The sequence below is a fragment of the Octodon degus genome, unplaced genomic scaffold (genome assembly GCF_000260255.1).
Source record: "Octodon degus isolate 3935 unplaced genomic scaffold, OctDeg1.0 scaffold00008, whole genome shotgun sequence".
NCBI lineage: Eukaryota > Metazoa > Chordata > Mammalia > Rodentia > Octodontidae > Octodon > Octodon degus.
The window spans coordinates 3712867-3732906 of NW_004524584.1; positions in this window are offsets into that span (position 1 = coordinate 3712867).

Below are 20040 nucleotides of genomic sequence, written 5' to 3' on the forward strand. Positions count from 1 at the left end.
GGTGGCCTTGGGAAACAATTTTGTATATACTTTCCATGAACATTATTAAAACATTGTACAGATTATTACAGAGGTGTGTATCAACACACTTTCATGGCTGTGTGATATATCATTAAGATATAACATTATTCACCCATATCTAAACATTTAGTGTATAGACTGGTGTGAATTGTTTAGGTCTACTAGCATGCTTTTCTTCTTTAGGTACTATATGTCTTGTATCACCTTCCTTTTAAGAAATGTCCTCCCCTTTACTGGCATATGGTTGCCTAAATTTTCCAGAAAGACATAAAAGAAATGTCTACCTCTGAATTGAGAGGAAGTTGACATTCCAAAGGTCACTGAAGATAGTCCACCTTTGTGAATGAACGTTTTAGAGCTACTGATAGAGCAGTGGATGAATTGTGGGCTGTAGTACCACTAAAGTCTCTGCTCCCTCCAACTTCCACACTCATAGTAAGCTATGGATCATGCAGCACTAATTAAGACAGCAAACAAAACATCAAAAGCAGGCACAGTACTTGGGAAAAGTTGTCTATCACCTGTTGCCATCCCATCTTTATCAAGAAATTCTGCTGGCCTCAGTAAGCACTGCCCAGCTTCCGTGGTGGCTCCCTTGTGATGCAGTCTAGCACACAGCCGCAACACCTGGCAGGGACCCACTAGACAGCTGAACAGGGATCTACTACAAAATGGAGATACTTTGGCTAGAGTTTAGAGGACAAGTCATACTGAATGTATGGTCCTGGTGGTACCAAGCACAGCGTTCTACTTCCAGGCCCAATAATAAGTGTTCATGTTTATCAGACTGGTAATCATGTTGTAGAACTGGAGTCCTAGTCCCAAGAGTGGTCTTGTGTCCCAATCCTTCCCAGGTTGTACCTGTTGGGATGCATTTATTGCTAGTACAGTATTCCCTCACTTATCATTGAGATTATGTTCCAGACACCTTCATGATAAGTGAAAATCAGCGAAATAGGGACATTATATTTATTTTAGTATTTATGTATATTTTAAGGCTTTATAATCCCTTCCCACACTCCTATAAACCTTTTCTACACTTTTAAAAACACTTCTAATGTTCTTAACCATTTTCTAAACTCATAAACCTATGTAATGTTAGCAACATATTGTAGGGTACAGTATGTATTCCTCTGCTAAAGTAATACATACTGTAAAGTATATTTCATTTCAATTTAATATTCTTTCAATATGTTACAATTAACATTTTAATATATTTTAAATTTTTAGGCAAAAATCATTAAAACCATAACTACTACACATGTAAATATGTATGCACTATTGTAACTACCATAAAATCCCACAATACAGCAAAAAATCCACAATAAATAATTTAGATTAATATATTTTGAAAACCCATGAAGCAGTGAGTCTGTGAAAGTTGAGCCATGAAATGGTGAAAGACTACTGTGATAGAAAAATCTAATCACAATGTGTTAACCTTAGAAGCTTGAATCATTTTCTTCCTTCATAAGAAATCTAGGGGTAATGATGGTCATGGTTTGAGCTGTATCCAAAACCATATGTTTACTATATGCTTAAACCTGTTTCTTAAGTCATAAGCACATTTGTCCTAAATCTGAAGCCCAGAACCAGTAAATGTGGCCTCATGTGGAAACAGCATGTTTGCAGATGTACTCAAGTGGGTGCTGATCTGTTGTAACTCTTGTCCTCGTAAGAAGATGTGTGAAGACGGGTGCAAGTCAGAAGAGCACTGCGTGACCACAGAGGTAGACTGGAATGATGCAGCTGTCAGCCAAGGGCAGCAAGGATCACTGCCACCACTGGAGCTGGGAAGAAGCAAACAAATATCCCTCCCACAGAGTTTCTGTCTGAGAGAAGACATGACCTTGTTGAAACCTTGATTTTGGACATCCGGCTTCCAGGACTTTGTGTGTAAATGTCTATTGTTTTAAGCCATATAGCTTATGGTATCTTCTTAGAGTAAACTAACAGGGCAACATATTAAACTCCTAGGGAATTTGCAAGAAATGGAAACGAAGACCTGATTTTACAAGTCCATGGAGGCAAACTGGTTGATGATGGTAGAAATCATGGTAGGCTAGCACTCATTCATTTTTAAAAATATGACAATGTTTATTATATGTCAGGAACTGTGAAGGGGTAAAAGGAAAACATATCTCCAATAATGAAGTGTACAATCATTGTTACAATAAATGTGAAAGAGTATATTGTCCTGATAATCCACAGGTCCAATAAAGAAGAAACTGAATCTCTCAAGAAATGTTTCATTTTATGGGTTATTGAGTTAGAGCTACACATACAGGAGAACATGGTGACATCCATCAGCACTTCAGTTTTGAGAAAAGGCCAGATAGGTGTCCATCCATGCATCCTGACTCATATAACTGATCCATTCAATCCATGTAAGTGCATCAGAGATACACAGCAAACTTTCATGGCTGTGGGCAGGATTTTCAGGCTCTTCATGATCTACATGTAAGACCATGTGATGGAAATTTAAAAAAATTTAGAAGTCAACAAATACTCTGACAGCATATTAGACAAAATAAGATCATGCAGCCCACCACTTAGCTCATCTGTTAGACTCACTCAGCCTTGACTGACTATACTTCTGTAGAAACCAGGGATAAACTGCAGCTCAGCTGTACAGCCTGTACTTCCTCTCCCCCAAACATACCCTGTTTGCTAACTTCTTTCAAGGATGTTCTGCTCAGCAATGAAGAACACAGATGCCACCCAATAAAAATTCACCATGCTTTTAAGCCTTTGTACTTCCTGCTTTCAAAGCCATACAAAGGAAGCCCAAAGGTGGCTCTTGGGAGCAGCCTCCATAGTACACCCATGTAATAAAGTGGATTACCCTCCAACTCCTTGGTGCAGAGCATTTTCCATTTGGTTCAGTACCAGGTCCCAGAACAACGATGGCTGGTGTTTAACTGTTGGTCATTCTGGTATCAGACACCACAGAAATTCCTTTCACAGATTGGTAGGAGGACCAATGCTAGCACCTGGTCAAGCAAATAGTGTTCTTAAAGTCCCCGAAAGTTTACATTTTGCACTCATAATAGGGTCTGAAACCTTCTAGTGCTCAGAAACTGTTTAACCCAGGTAACCCAGGTTGTGGTCAGTATTATCATATATATCATATATGACATCTGATATATGGAAGTATATATATATATATATATATATTCAATTAACAATGTACTTTGAAGTGAAAAATTTGTCCAAGATGTTTATACTTGGGCTGGGGAGATAGCTCAGGTGTCTAAGCATCTTCCTGGCAAGCACAAAGACCCAAGGTTCCCTGGTACCACATGCTGTGCCAACCTAGAACCCCAGGGGCACCATGTCAGCCCCAAAAACTGGGCAGGCATGGTGGCACACCCTCTAATCCCAGTGCTGGGGAGACTGAGACAGAAGGATCAATGTAAGTTTGAACTGTGTAGTGAGACACTGTATCAAATAAATAAATAAATAAATAAATAAATAAATAAATAAAAGATAGTTGCATTTCAGTCTTTTAAGAATGTTCACAATACTATGTTACAGACAAAATACTATACAAGATGTTATTTGGAGCCTCACCAATGGATTCCTTATTTTAAGAACATGAGTGATGCCACGTCTATGCTTCTTGCCCTTGAATATCCTTCCTTCCTTCCTTCCTTCCTTCCTTCCTTCCTTCCTTCCTTCCTTCCTGCCTTCCTCTGCCTCCTTCCCTCCCTCCCTTCCTCCCTCCCTCTCGCTGTCTCTCTCTCCCTCACTCGCTCACTAGCTCTCTTTCTGTCTCCTTTAGGACAATGTTGGGAGCACATCAGGTATGAAGTCCTGAGTTGAAACACGCCATTAAAGTGTTCCAGATGCTCACATGAATACCAAGAGCAAGATGATGATGTAAGTATTGCAGAAAGAAGGTTCCCACCACACATGGTTAAATCTGGGTAAAATCACATGGGCAGGAGGCTGGATCTTCAGTGATCACAACTGACTCTATTCTTTTGTAAAATAAATAGAATTAAAAATCATCCTACATTTAGGCAGGATTTTTTTGTGGCTTCTGGTCTTGAATATTAGCAACTCAACATTTTTAAAAGAATACCACATAAGTGAAATATGTGTGTGTGTGTGTGTGTGTGTGTGTGTGTGTGTGTGTGTATATATATATATATATATATATATATATATATATATTACATATTAGGATAGATATACAGCTACTTTCTCTTAATTCAATGAGAAGAAAGATTTGTACTAATAGTGTTTGGACAGGATATTATGTCTTCATCTTGTAGTATGAATAACTCTATGAAGACAACAATATGCAATGTGTTAATCATTGCAACTGTCCTACTAACCTGTTTTGAAACAGTCTCATTGCTATTTGCTTCTCATTAAAATTAATGAAAAAAAAAAAAAAGAATGCCACATAGACTTCACAAAACGAACTCCCTAAATAGACATTTTGCTACCAACTAGTGCAGGGGTCTCAGCACCATAGTCTCCAAGAGATAAGATAGAAACCAGAGGTATATTTTTCATTAACACAAGCACTCTTCCCCTTTAACACTACAGATATAATTTAGTGAAACTGCTCCACCAGTGTGTCAAGCACTGTGCTAGCATTAGAAATGGAAGCAAAAGCACAGCCCCTGCACCTGAGAGGCTCATAAGGCAAAGACTAAGGTATGACCCATGGGAAGAGTGGTAGCAGAGGATGCATGAGAAGAAGCAGACCACATACCTGCTTGGCCAAGAGAAATTCACTGAGGAGGTGACAGAGCTGAGTCTTGACTGATGAGAGAGATTTTCCCAGAAGTCTAGGAAAGAACACGCTCAGAGTCACAGAGGCCTCAAAGCTGACAGCTTATCCAAAAGCCACCAGGTAACTCTGTATGGTTGAAGTACATTAGGAGGTGCATAGAATGGGAAGGAAACTAGGAATGAGGGAGATATGTTAAGGTAGGATTTAAAAGTCTAGTACAGGGCCCATATCCACCATTGAATTGGTTGTGAAGCTTCACCTACCATTCTGGCCCTGATAATTTAGTTAAAGTTGTTTCTGGGGGAAAAAGGTTTAAGCTTTAATACTTATTTGTTGTGTAATCTTGGACAAGTTATTTAACCTCTGCTTTAGTTTCTTTATCTATAGAACATGTAAGTGATTATTGAAAAGACTAAATGTAATCTGTATGCATTGCCTAAAGTAAATGTACACTATGATTATTGTTGCTGTGTTACCATAATCTTCATCATCTGAAAAGATACTATAATTTATGTGAAAGTGCTTAGTAAACAAAAAACAGGATACAATAATAATGGTAATAATAATAATTCTTCCCAATAATCTCTTTATTATCTTGTAGCTTTTCCCCAGTGGTGTCTTCTGGCCCCCACAAACGTCTCCACTGCCAGTGCTGTGCAAAGCTCTGTTCTTCTACCTCAGAGTAATGGCAATGTCCAAAGTGCTCATTGAAGCAGTGGTCATGTATGTGCACATACATACAATAAAACTAATAAAACCCTAAACTTAACCTATGCATATTAAAAATGTTTAAAATCACAGCTTAGGGTCAAAAGCATTTCCTGGAAGGCCAGGCTTGCTTCAGATCAAAGTAGCTCTCATTGTTCCCTTTGGGCTTTTGGGGCCTCACAGCCCTCTTACTGTCCAGGTGGAGATCCATTTCACCACAGGAGAAAGTACCTCAAATAACCTTTCTCTCTTCTTTTCTCTAGTTCTCTGTCTCTCCAGGTAAAGAAATGAGGCGAAATACTCCCCCTCCTTGCCTCCAGGGAAGAAAAGGTTTAGCTCACAATCCTTTCCTTCCCATTTCCCTCTTCTTGCTGTTCACTGGAGGGTCCTAGCTTGTCTAACTTGCCTTAGGATAAGCTTTCCCTTGTGAAACTGTCCCAGGTTCAGAATGCTTTTTTGAAAAGCATGCTTCTCTTGCATTAAAAAACCCCAACACCTTAGAAAGTGCAACCGATTTATTTTGTAACAGATTTTTAAAGAGCCCTACATCACCAATATTTCCAGGCAAGGCATGATGTAAGACTCGGGCACCCTTATCAATCACAGCACTGGATCTGCAGTGAGCAGGGCACTGCACAAGCCAAGAGGCACAAACTAAGGGTGCTTGCTAGGCTAGTGGGCAGGGGTCCCGATGGTCTAAACTGTTTGGTGCCACATAGGAAAAGCAAGGGATGTGTTTGATATGTGTGATGACTGTATGCTTGCTGCAGGAGGATAGCGGCAAGCTAAGGCCAGAGCTGTGAGAAGTGTTTGACAGAGATTTTCTTGGGGATTGCTGAGGACCTAAACCTTAAAACAGGTTAAAATTTCTCTGGCAAAGGCATCTTGGACAAAAAAGACTAGAAAGGATCCTGAGATCCAAATGCCTCTCGGATTTGTTCTTCATGATTCATGAAAGACACACCACTAACTCCTCACATTTCCAGAAAAACTGGGGAAATGCTGGTTGTCTAAGGAGGTGGGGAGCTGTTGAGGCCCCCAAGCCCTGGAGGAAGCCTCTGTCTGTCTGTCTGCTCACCTTCCCTGGCCTCTTTCATCCACACTGCATTTCCTGACTATGCCTGAGTGTGTTTGAAGAGAGATTACCAAGCAAAACAGCTGTGTGTGTCTTCCTTTCTCCTTTTCTTCTCTCCCTCTTCCCTTCCCTCTCCCTCCCTCTATTCCTCTCTCTCCTATCCTCTCTTCTCTCCTCTCTCTCTCTCCTCTCCTCTCTCTAAACCTTTTACACTGCAGTTGAACAAGCCCCTGGATAAAGACTTTATCCAAAAACCCCCTCTTTAAAGTTATTTCAAATTTCTCTGCAAGGCTTTCAGAAATCTGTTTGTTTGAGGGCAGAATTAGATGTGACCGGCGTTTTATTGTGACATAAAACCATATTTCTTCCCTGGAAGATTAAAAAATAAAATCGGTTAATAAGAAAAGCTGTCAGCAACAGAAAATGGCTGACATAATCCGTTTATCCTCCGAGCAATAAAGATATTGGTCCTTGGGAGTCTATCCTCTCTCTCATGTTATTTCGCCCAAAACATTATCTTCCCAGCATTCTGATGGATTAAGAAGTCATATGGGAGATAGCAGGGAAATGACAGATACAAAAAAATATATAATATCCTTTCATTTCCCCTCCTCCTTCCACACTCACTCATATTCCCCCCTGCCTCCCTCCCTCTCCCCCCATCCAAAACACACACATGCTTTATTTTCCTCTCTTTTCCCTCTGCCTGACACCCTCCCATTTTTCTCACCCTTTGGAAAAGAAATAGATCTTCTTTTACCCATAATTCCAATGCTCTGATAATCCTAATGGGGTGCTGATGCAAAGTGGCACCAGAGTCCCCCTACTTCACTCTGTGTGTGTGTGTGTGTGTGTGTGTGTGTGTGTGTGTGTGTGTGGCTTGTAGATATCTGCATGGATACAGATCACCAAATGAAGAGATGAACCCTTGATAAGAGTGTTGAACACCTAGAGAGAAAGAGCGTTAAGTATAGCCAGCTGCACTACTACATTTTTAATCTAGGATTCCTGACAATAGCATAAATTTCAGGATCTGAGCTAAAAGCAGCACATGCCAAAGGAAACAATAAACAGAGCTTTGGAGTGGCTATAATTAAAATATAGGCTGGGCTTTTGGGAGATTGAGAAAATTGTTAGACTAAAGAAAAAAACTCACAGAATAGTCAATCTTGCTTTCCACTTTTCTCAATTAACAGCCCCATCATCATCTTTCCTAGTGTCTGTGAGATTTTTCCACTTAAAAGTTTCCTATGATTGTTCTAGGCAAAGAATCTTGGTATCAGCCAAGAAAGCCCTCAGGATACTTTTTCAGACTGCCTTAAAAGTAACCCCACTCCTCTTCCTGAGATGCAAAGGAAGATGAATGGTCATGCAAATAAAAACTGGGTAATGTTTCTAAAAGGTGATTTTTCCCACCCCTTGTTTTACTAAGCTAGAAACTGTACACAGTAAAGAGTGAAATGTGATATTCGGACACACAGGTAACTTGCAAAATGATTAGCACAAGCTTCTACTTATTGCATCATCTTATGTTCAGGATGTTACTGTTTCAAGAGTCTCACCACTCTTTTCCAACTCATCACTTTTCTGGAGTGAAAAACCCACTTTAGTCACTTGTACAATTTTTTCTTTCAAGAAACAAGATGTTTAGAATCCTTCCAGACAAGTTTTAGCTGTGCTGGGTGGGAATTTGACCAAATGAATTTACCACTAGCTGACATGTGTATTTTCTTATGGAAAATGACAGGAGGCTGTAGAAGGAACAGTAAATGCCTGGACGAAATGGTGAGAATGGGGGTTTCTGCAAATGATTTTCAATGTGTCTACAAAAGTAGACAATTATTTATGCATTGGTATACATTTACATTTGTATTTTAAAATCTAAAAATATACAACTCACAATTATTATTAAGTCTTACCACAACGTCTTCATTTAAATTACCAGAAATAAAAAAACAATAAAATTTACCATTTTTTAATGACTAATTTTCACAGATATCTGACTACAGTGACTTCACAGTGATACATGATAGGATCAAGTCAATGGTAAAAGACGTGCTGATACATGGGAGAAAGAATGTGGTTTTGGAATTCCACTCGACAAATTACTATTTGTTTGTTTGTTTGATTTGTACATGATATAATAATAAAAATGTCATCAGAGTTCTGGAAAACAATTTCCATTTCTTTCAATTCATTTGCTTCTGTCTGTTCATATCTTCCTACAGCAAATGTCTTTTGGGATCACTACTTTATATACATTTTTGAAAGCCAATTGCTGCTATAGAAGACATTAATTACATTGTACAAGATAAACTCCCATAAAAAATGATGATTCCCCACTCAAGACAAATATACACATTTTATTGTAGTGAAACCTCTTTATTCAAAGGGCTATAAAACCAGATGTTGAGCAAATATCTACAGCAATTAAAAACAGGGAGTAAATTTTAATACAGCAGTTAAAAACAGAAAAGCATATTTACTGAAGCTAAATTTTCAGTTGAAGGAGAGCCTGGCCCTCTATTACAGGCCTATACTAAATAAAAGCTGCTTGAATTTTATATGTGCTTAATTCTATAGCATGAATCTGGGTTTCTCAAATGCTTTAATTTGTAGTATTACTAATAGAAACTATAAATAAAATTCTTAGTTTGACAATTGACCTTGCCTAAAACACAACTCATTTATTTCTGCATTGAGTATGTTACTGTTGCTATGTTAAACCAAGCTTTATAAATAATTTTAATGCAAGGTTTAATATGGCTATAAGCTACTGCTAATAATTGACAAAGAATTAGCTTGGAGTTGATTATAATCCCTGGATTATGCACTTTGCCCGTAATACATATTCAGTATTCCTTTGACAAACATTTGCTGAATGTTCACCATGCGTCACATGCCAAATCAAGAATCAGGATTTGCAAATGAGCCAAACAGGGTCACTGACCTCTGGAACACTGCAAACTGGCAAGGCAGAGAGATCAAACACCGGCAATGACACCTCTGAGAGAGGAGAGTGCTGGGGGAACAAGAGTCTTCCACAAAGACAAGGAGGCTCTAGCCTAGCCTGGGATTCGAGCCCTGAAGCCTCTGCTTTGCTCACTACTGACCTGAGCTGCTCACCACCAACCTGACTTGTTGACACAGACACCTGAGTCTCTTCAGAAAGCCCTTCCAGGACTTTTTTCCAAATGATTGTGCAAGAGGAGCTTGGATGAACATATTACTATAATTGTTTTTGTTTACCTAACCATCACTCATCTAATTTAATGGCACCAAAATAAACACAAATTACAAACTAGAAGAGATCTCTCTAAAACCACATTTAAAACTGAAGGCCTACAAGATTATTTTTATTGCAAAAGTTACAAAAGCCATGACATTTCTAATATCTGTCCTGTGTCCATCATAGAACTGATAGCACCTTGTGGAAATTGTAGTGTACTCCTCTGTCTCGCCCATCGTACCATGAGATCTTTGAGAGTTGGGATGGCTCATTGTGGGTGACCCATAAATGTTTACCAAATTCAGTCAAATGAAAATGATTTCAAATAAATGGAATGTATGAGTCATCACTGTAAAACTAATTCATTTCCCAGTAACAGTTACTTTCCTCCAAGGCTTGTCATAGCAAGATTCTCAGGAAAGCAGTCTCTGTGTACAACTGTTGATTTGATTATGGAACAGGTTAACTAACGCACTTTGTTTTACAAATGTTACTCAAAATACTTTATTTTCTTTATTAATTTAGAAATCTGTTATACAACATAATACACTTAATCTAAAAGCTAAATGGACAAGATTGAATTGTTGATAATGCAGGAGGTAGGTCACTATGAAGATCAAGTCTAACTTGATAAGAAAGGGTAAAAATGCTAGCTAAGAGAGATTTTCTGTGAGTTATTTCTGGAGTAAGAAATCATTTAAATATTAAATTTCAGATTTGTTCAGGTCTACCTGTCTCATTCTGGAAATTTGCTTACAATTTCTTCTCTTAGGGAATTTCTCGGTCATTTACATTTGAGCACATTTAGTTACAGAAGTGTGTGTGTGTGTGTGTGTGTGTGTGTGTGTGTGTGTGTTAAAATTAATGTATTGTGGAAACTGCCAAGCACTCATGTAGTCCTGCCACAACGCTGTGAAAAAGGTACTATTGGAGTCAATTTACAAATAGAGAAATTGTGACTCAGACTTTACTTACCCAAGATCATAAAACTAGGACTTCTCAAAAGATAAATGTTATCTGTCTGAATTCAATGTTACGTCTCTTAAATACTATTCCATACCACCCCCACTGAACTGAACCACAGAAATGTTAGATAAACCTTGTGGAATTTAAAAGATTCTTCTGGATTGCGTAAAACTTGAGAGAAAAAAATGTGCATGCTATCCTCAGAGCCTTCTTTCAGTAATGTGGCTTCTTCTTTTTTTTTTTTTTTTTTTTTTTTTTCAGAACCATTTGGGATCTTTGCCCTGTTCCAATTTAGGATGTTAGTCACTTTCCTGTTCATTTGCCAGTGTTCATTTTCCTCTTCTGCCATGCACAAGTCTAAGATCAGGCAAAAATTAGCCCTTACCTCCTGGTCAATCAGCAAGGAACTGTTATGTGCTCAGCTCTGTGTTAAATGGCATAAGGAGCAAAGATGAGTATTATTTTTGTCTCTTGTTTTTATTTATTATCCTCTTTTTTTAAACAAACATTTATTTGAGAGACAGTATAGCAGTAATTGATAAGACATGACAAGTAGTATGTATTTAGAAGACCAGAATGACAGGCATTCCAAGCATGACCTTAGTATTACACACTGCTATACAGTGCAGTTGCTTAGCTTACAGGTATCAGCATATATAGTTAGTCAGGGTGAGAATCCAGTGTGGAGACTCCTTAAAAAACTAGGACTGGAAGTCCCATTCAAAGCAGCTGTCTTCCTACTGGGAATTTTCCAAGACGAACTGAAAGCATCATATTGTTATAGGTAGCCAAATTAGACAGAAATATTATAGGCAGTCAGACAGGGCCAGGCCCTCGAAGGAAACAGCACAGAAGAGGAGATGCCTTACAACTGTGGGAGAGGTGGATGTTCCTACTATAAACCAGACCTAAAGATCTAAAGGCCAAACAAATACTAAAAGAGTAGTACCTGGGATTGATATTCTAAATAGGTATCAATCACCTGGAAAGACCTAAGTGAGTCACTAGACCAACCCCCAACAGAAAGAGACCCTGTCCTGTATTCATGCCTGCTTGCTATGTGACTCACTTTCCCATTTGATACTGGATTTAATCACTTTTACCTGAGCAATGGTGCTTGTAATCCCACTGGTTGACCATAGTTTTGTCTCACACCTGCCCACCTAAGTGAGTTCCCATTCTCTCTACCTTAGCCTCACATGGCTTTTTTTCCCCATAATTTTATTGAGAAACAAACAGAAATGAGACAGTTTCAAACAAAATTGGTAGGACAGATTCAATAATTAACACACTGCATACATTCTTCCTAGTGGTTAATTGCTGTACAAGATGCAAACATGATAGCCTATTTACAAACACTATTAGAACAAATCCCTCTATTCATTAAGAGAATATAACTATGTATCTATCCTAACCATTTTGAATACACAGATACAAAATGGACATTGATCTGTATCCCCTTTTTTTGTTAAGCTCCATTATTTGAATATTATAGGTGTGTAAACTCAGCAAAATATTCTAAAAGAGTCCAGTAGTCCATAATAGTATTGTGTCCTTCGCTTCACTGGCAATGTCAGAAATTGTTGACCTGAGTCCCCTACAGCTCAACATAATAGCATGGCTTTACTTCTTATATTTTGTTTTTATACTTTTCTGCTGGGCAGTTAAGACCAAGGAAAAGCAGGACCTATGCAACAAGAGTTGTAGCTTTTGGGTCTGAGAAGGTCAGTGAAATCCCCTCAGGATTTATCCTGAGTTCCTGTACCTCAGATTGTAGAACCTTTTTCAGTGTCAGCCATATGGATGAGTCACGGCCATTGCTTGGCCAATGTGCTCTCTGTGAAAGCCTGAGAGAATGTTTTCTCTCCATGTGACTCTCCTTAGATACACTCTACATCATCTATCACTTTCGTCTTTGGCTCCATAATCTCCTTGATCAGAAAATTTGGGACACTACTGAGTTACATGACGTTACAGTACAAGTTCTCATATGTCCTGAGTCTTAAGTGACCTTGGAAGGCTAGGGCCAAAATGTTGGCTTTCCTTGTGGCCCTCCTTTTTCTCTAATTTTGGTCTGCAAACTTAGGTTGTTAACCCACCAGAAGAGAAGTTTATTGTTATTGTCATACAACCTAGGCTGTTAAGCTTAACCTCACTATCTGTCTGAATATCAAACATCTTAAGCGTAACATAGAACAGGTATTTTTCATCAATTATTGATATGTTGAACTTTAAGTCCCTACAGAATATGATGAAAAAACATTTAAAAATTAGAATATATTTTTAAAAATAGCTTCACATGGTTTTACACTATAAAAGTCCCTGGAAGAGACAGATTTCCGGGGAACTACCCGCTTGGGCCCCCCTCCTGTTCCTCTCTTAGACAGGAGCTTTCTTTCCCTCAATAAATATATTCTGCTCATAACCTCTGTTTGTTCCTAAAATTCATTCTTTGGTTTTAGAGAACACAAACTCGTACAGGTCAGGTTGGGAGCTCATTTTTCCCTATGTCATTTGGAGGTTCCCTATATGGTTTGGAGGTCACCCACCTGAGATCAGTTTTTTTTTTCCTGTATCAATATCATAGTGCTATATGTGCATCTACATTTATAGCAGCACAATTTGTGATAGCCAAATCTTGGAAGCAACAAAAATGCCCATCACTTGAGGAATGGATGAAAAAGATGTGGTATTTTTACACAATGGAATATTGCTCAGCTATTAAGAATGATAAACTCAAAGCGTTTATATTGAAATGGATGCCACTTGAGGATATACTCATAAGTGAAATAAACCAGACACACATGTGCAAATATTGTATAATCTCCCTAGTGTAAGTACTCAAAAGAAGAAATAAAAGTAGAAAGGCATAACACAATTAAAAGGAAAGTGAGAACATAAGAATTAAACAATGAAGAGAAGGCAAGGAGAAAAGCTAGGGAACATGAAAGAGGCAAAACCATACATTTATAAGCACAAGATGGTTAAGGCAATGATCCTGAGAATCTTCAGCAGGTTTTTGAAACTAGCAGTTAAAAGTTGAGCATTAAAATAACATTGCCAGAGCCAGCCAGATAGCTCAGCAAACTAAAGCACCTGCCTAGGCAGATGAAGGGACCAGGGCTCGATCCCCAGCATGCCATGCTGGCCCTCACCCCGGGGTGCACTGAGACAGTGACTGAGACTGGGCTTGGTGGCATGCTCCTATAATCCAAGGGTGTGGAAGGCTGAAAACAAGAGGATCACTACAAGCCTGATCTGTATAATGAGACCCTGCAGACCCTGTACTAAATACAAAAAAAAAATTGCCTAAGCAAAGTACAGTTCTAAAAAAAATGTTACAGATCATAGATATAAAGTGGGAGAACATAGAAATTAGGCTAGTCTCTAAGACTAAGTTCAGATCTTATCTACATACCTCGTATCTTCTCTTTCTTCCTTCTCAGAAATACAGAATGAATTGCTAAAGGAGGTCTACATTTTGAAAGTAAAGTTCTTTGGAATTTCTTCCCATATACCTTAGCTTCTAGTAAAATTTTCTCCAGGGACTGAAGTTATGCTCCATTTGGATCATTTAGCCCTCAGTTTAGGCCAGACTCTTAGACTAGACTCTCTACAAAATTCTGCTGGGCTTCTTCTTGTAGAGCATGGCATATAACAGAAAAATATGCTGTGCTACCTAGCAAGTTCTTTGTCCTTTTTTATTTCTTTGTTTTATCTTTCTTTGCTTTCATCTCTTCTTCGTTAAGTATCTATCAGGTACCACCCAGAGACTGTGCTGTGATCTTTGGAAAATGCATGAGGAAGCTGAGCTTTGTCTGTGAGCCAAACCAAAGCATGATGAAGATCAAGCAGTTGAGGATGTATTAACATAAAATTGGACTCGGACAAAAAAAAAGTTAACTTTAAAAACTCATGTCAAGTAAAGAGTGATCAATAAAAGCATAAAATGATGGAAAACTGTACATCAATATAGAAAAATTTTCTGTTCATAGTGCTACCTAAGTTTGACCACCATTTAATAAAACTAAAACCGGAAATTGGAAAGGATACTTTATGGGAAAATCGCTCCTACCTATGATCAGGGAAATAAACTCAGAAGAAAGTTCTGTTTTACTCTACATCAAAAATTCAATAAAAGAATGTACATGTATTTGTTTTGAATTATACAAATTATTTAAAGTATATTTGCATTGGGGCTGGGGAGATGGCTCAGAGGAATAAGTGCTTCCCTGGCAAGCACAAGGGCCTAAGTTCAATCCCCAGTTCTGCAAAAAATAAATAAATAAATAAAATATATTTGTATTATGTTTATAATGCCTTGACTTAACTAACTTTGCCAATTAACTGACCACTTCTGATATTATCTGACAAATGGTCTTATGTATGGACAGTAAGACAAATGTTAAGGGCCTTCCACAAATAGAAAATTACTGAAGATATTGATAAATACACAAGGTGTACTGGGTGTCATGTGCAGATATGCAAATAGTAAGAATTTATGTTATTATAATTTTAATATATTCTATTACTATGTGTTTTAAGAAAAAAAGCATACATGTTTTATACATATAAAAGTCTTTCCCAACAAAATAACTGCTGAATATCTAATATAAAATGAGTTTATTGAATTAGGATTAAAGTAATTACAAAGCATTTCCTGCTTGAAAAGAGATGAGTTGGTAAAGTAAAAGTCATCTCATGATTAGGAAAAATAAAAGTACTTTCTGCTATATGCACACAAACATAAATGTCCCGGAGGCAGACACTGCATTTTCTGATTGAGGTGGATCTCTTGGAGCATAGAAAATCTTCTTGTGGCACAAGTAGTTCCCTTATGTACAAAGAAAGTACAGGAAATATAAATCCCCTAGCTTAGTTTGAGGGTTGATAAGTGTCCTATAAAACAGCAATTAGAGGCCAGCCCATAGGAATTAATATTGACAAGAAAACAGTCATCAAGAAGAAAAATACACTTTTTAAAAGAAGTAAAAGAAAATCTAGAATTCAATGACTAAAAGTGTTACTTTTTTTTCCATATATGTATTTAGGATGGGGTCTCACTATGCAGCTCAAACTCATGGTGATCTTCCTGTTTTCAGTCTCCTCAATGCTTGGATTACAGGCATGCACTGCTATATCAGACTCAGTCACCTGGCTCAGTGTGCCTCGGGGACAGGGCCAGCACAGTGTGAGGGACCAGGGATCAAAGTCTGGTCCCTGTGCTTGCCAAAGCAGGCACTTAATCTTCTGAGCCATCTCACCATCCCTAACAATGATACTTTAATTCATAATGAGAAAAATATGTGCCTCACATTTATTTAAATCTTATTCTAAGTGACAGCTCCCTTAAATTTGCAGTGCAATATCAATAATCAGAAATATAAAACTAGCTAGCAAGCTTTTGCAACATATGACAGTCAATTATTCACTTGCAAAATATGAATAGGATGTGTCCTATAGGAAGAACCTTGTAAAACTCAGGGAAAAAAATAAAACTCTTCATAAACATAGCAAAGATTTTTTTTGTAAATGGGCAATCAACAAAAGAAAATCCAAATAATAAAAAATAATTATATTCAATGGGTTATTAAGTAGAATGGAAGAAAAAGTTTTCTAAGTATCACTTGTCCTCTCTCATATGTGGAAGCTAAAGATGTTGACCTAAAAGTAGAATGGTAACTGCTAAAGGTTAGAGAAAAAGGGAAGTTGAGTTTTATCAGTGTACACTGTATGCATGTATAAAAATACCACACTGAACTCCATGAAGATGTGCAACTATTACATGTACATAAATTTTTTAAAAGTACTCCCAAATTCCAAAGTGATGCCAACCATGCTGAATGAATGTGAAACCTATTCAATCAACTTAGGTTAGCTTCACCTGTGTAGCAAACATATACCAATTTTTAAAAAAAGACTCGTACACAAAAAGGAGTAGAGGTGGAAGAGACCGTCTGAAAGACAAGTGGCCAATATGCTGTACTCCTTTTCATCTTTTCTCCTCCTCAGCTCCAATCACCTGGATTGGCCATTCAGGAGATTTCTCAGAGAGCGTGACCTCTGTTTCTTGAGTCTGTAGTAGCATAAGGACTGGATATTTTTAGGATTGGATTTTGTGGTTTCTGAGGAGGTAAAAGTGGAGACTTATATGAGGCTGAACTCTTCCAACAGTTCTAAAGTTTGTCTGCGGATGAATGAATACAAAGAGGAATGAAAGGAATTTTGTAAAAGAATAAATGCTAGCAGGCTTCTTGTCAGGAGCAGGACAACTTTAGCAGAAAGAAATAGTGTGTACTGAGTTAGGTGGGGTGGACTGACAAAGAGGCATGGTGCATGCCAAGATAGTCCAGCAGGGTGAGAAGCCTGGGAAGGAATCAAAGCCTAAGTCTGCCCTGGAGTTGTGATGAAACTAGTGTGGGAAAAACCACTTGTAACAAATTCATAATATTTTGTAACATTGTTTTCATACCAAAGACTTTTTAAAACTAATTACTCATTTTTGCAAGGTAGGAAACCAGCCATGTCTTCCTCTCTATTACAAGCTTTCAAGCTAGCCAAATAGCTCAGCAGATTAAAGTGTCTGCTTAGGCAGAGTGCAACAGCCAGGGTTCAGTTCCCAGTGTGCCATGTGGGCCCTGCCCCTGGGCACACTGAGACAGTGATTGAGACTGGGCCTGGTGGTGCACGCCTGTAATCCCAGAATTTGGGAGGCTGAAAACAAGAGAATCACTACCAGTCCGATCTATGCAGTGAGATCCTGCACCCCATAGACCCTGATATATACTTTCCCACTTAGAGTAATTCCAAAATAAGAGAGATGAAGTTTTAGAGTGGGGAAGAGTGTAGAGTTCTGTGTTACTGGACTGGATATTGTAATTTGTGAGATGAAACTATCGTGTGGACAGGAAATAACTAAAGGGCTGTTTGTAGAATTTATAGAAACTGCTAAAGGAATCTTCCAACATTCACAGAGGAATTCATCTGAGGACTAAGAGTGGACAGCAGAAAAATGATTAAAACTTCAAAGTTGGTTTTGCTTATTCCAAATTGGGGCCATTTGTTCAGTATCTAGTTTGCGCAGGTACAAAGTTTCAACTTGGAAGAAACAAAGAAGAAGGAGGAAAAAAGAGAAGGAAGAGAAGACAAGTTGAGAGAGAAGAAGGGGGAAAAGGGAAGCAGAAAAACAGTGGAGGAAGAAAAGCAGGAAGGAGAAAGGATGGAGGGGAAGAGAGAGCAAATGAGTGGTAACCAAATTTCCACTTTCACGTAACAATCCAGCAAGGCTGTTTTTCTGATGCCAATACCCATAGAAAGTGCTGATGAAAAGAATCAGCCATTCTTGTAGAGTGTTGATAGCCCAATTCATACAACTTCCTGGATGAACATTTAGAGAGCTTTTAAACAAATCTCTGCTTAGTCTTAGCATTTCTACTCCTACAATTTTGCTCAAAGAAAATAATTATGGATTTGTACAAAGATTTTGCTACATGAATACTCATTGCAGTGTATTTTATAACAAAAATAAGGCAGCAGAGTAATGAGCAAATCAAGTATAAAATCCTACAGAAAAATATCCATTTTTCAGTTTTTGTTGTTGTTGTTCTGCATTTTAGGGAAGGGTCTACAGGGTGTTCAGGGTCTCACTACTAGATCAGACTCATAGTTATCAGCCTGTTTACAGTCTCCCAAGAGCTGGGATTACAAGTGCATGCCACCATGCCCAGTCTCAATTGCTGTCTCAGCTCGCCTGGTGGGCAGGGCTGGCAAGGAAGGCCTGGGGACTGAACCCTAGCCCCTGCACCTGCTTGCAGATGCTTTAATCCACTGAGCTACTTGGCTGGCCCTAGTTATTCAGTTTCAAAATGCTATAATTTGGGGTATATAAAATGGATGGAGATAAAATGGTGATCATCCACATCAAGTATTAAAAGTAGCTAAATTCTGAATGATTAAATTATGGTTTTTATTTTTTCTTTGCTTCCATTAATCTTACAGAAAAAGCATGCAATAAATTAATAATAAAGCATGCAATAAATTAATAATAAACAACTGAACATTCTAAAGCATATATTTATAAATGTGATGCACAGTTATCTGAATAACATGCTCCTCTCCTAGCCCTTGGTTACCCATGCCTGAAGGTGGCCTGGCATTTCAGTCTGTGCAATCATAATCTATGCCTATCCATACACAATAATTAGAATTTAGTCAGAGTATTTAGGGTTAATCAGAACTGGTATTAGCTTATTAGGACATCTAGAGGAGGAAGTAAAACTGTATGACATAAATCAAATCAGGCAACAGAAGACATCAAACATCATGAGAAGGTTGGTGTTTGGAAGTGAAGTATCAGCTTCATGTCAACTAATGGCCAAGTTCAGAGTAAATCATGCAATTTGGCTTAAAGATGGACACTCTCAAAACAGTCCACAGCTCAAAGCCCTAAAGTACAGTTAAGATTAAATAGAGTCATCAAGGTAGTCCACTGACCCAGTAGTATCAGTAGCCTCATTGTACAAATCACCAGAATACTACTTTCCCTTCCTCCCTTTTTCTGTCTCTCTGTCCCTCTCCTCTTCTCTTCTTTTCTCTTCTCTTCTCTTCTCTTCTCTTCTCTTCTCTTCTCTTCTCTTCTCCTTTCTCCTCTCCTCACCTTTTCTCACCTCCCCTCTCCTCCTCTCTTCTCTTCCCATTCCCTTCCCTCCCCTCCTCTTCTGCTTCTTCTTCTTCCTCTTCCTCTTCCTCTTCCCCTTCTCCTTCTCCTTCTCCTTCCTTCTAACCATCCCTACTGCATCCTCTACATACACAACATGGAAATGCTTTGTGAGGACATAGCAGGAGTGTGTCTATAAGGCATACAGAAAGCCCTCATTAGAAACAAATACTAATAAATAATGATCTGAGGCTTACAGCCTCCAGAATTAAAAATTAAACGTTGTTAGTTAGGCAACTCAGATTATCAAATTTTGTCATTATAGTATGTGCCTATTAATACAAATTTTGGTATCAAGAAGTAGAATCTGCTTTAACAGATACCCACATTTGTGGTATATGTAGATCTTAGAGAATGTATAGCTATATCTTTAAACTATATTATATTTTATGAGATAGACAATATTTGAGACCACTGCCTCCCACTTACTGTGGAACACCCTTCTTCATGCTCCTGGACCTGGGCAACACCCCAGAGCCAATGCCACCCAACCTAAGGCTAATTGAAAGGAAGCAGAGAGAGCAGTCCTAGCCCAGGTCTGGTGAGTGTGTGGAGAGCTTCCTGCTACCCTGTGC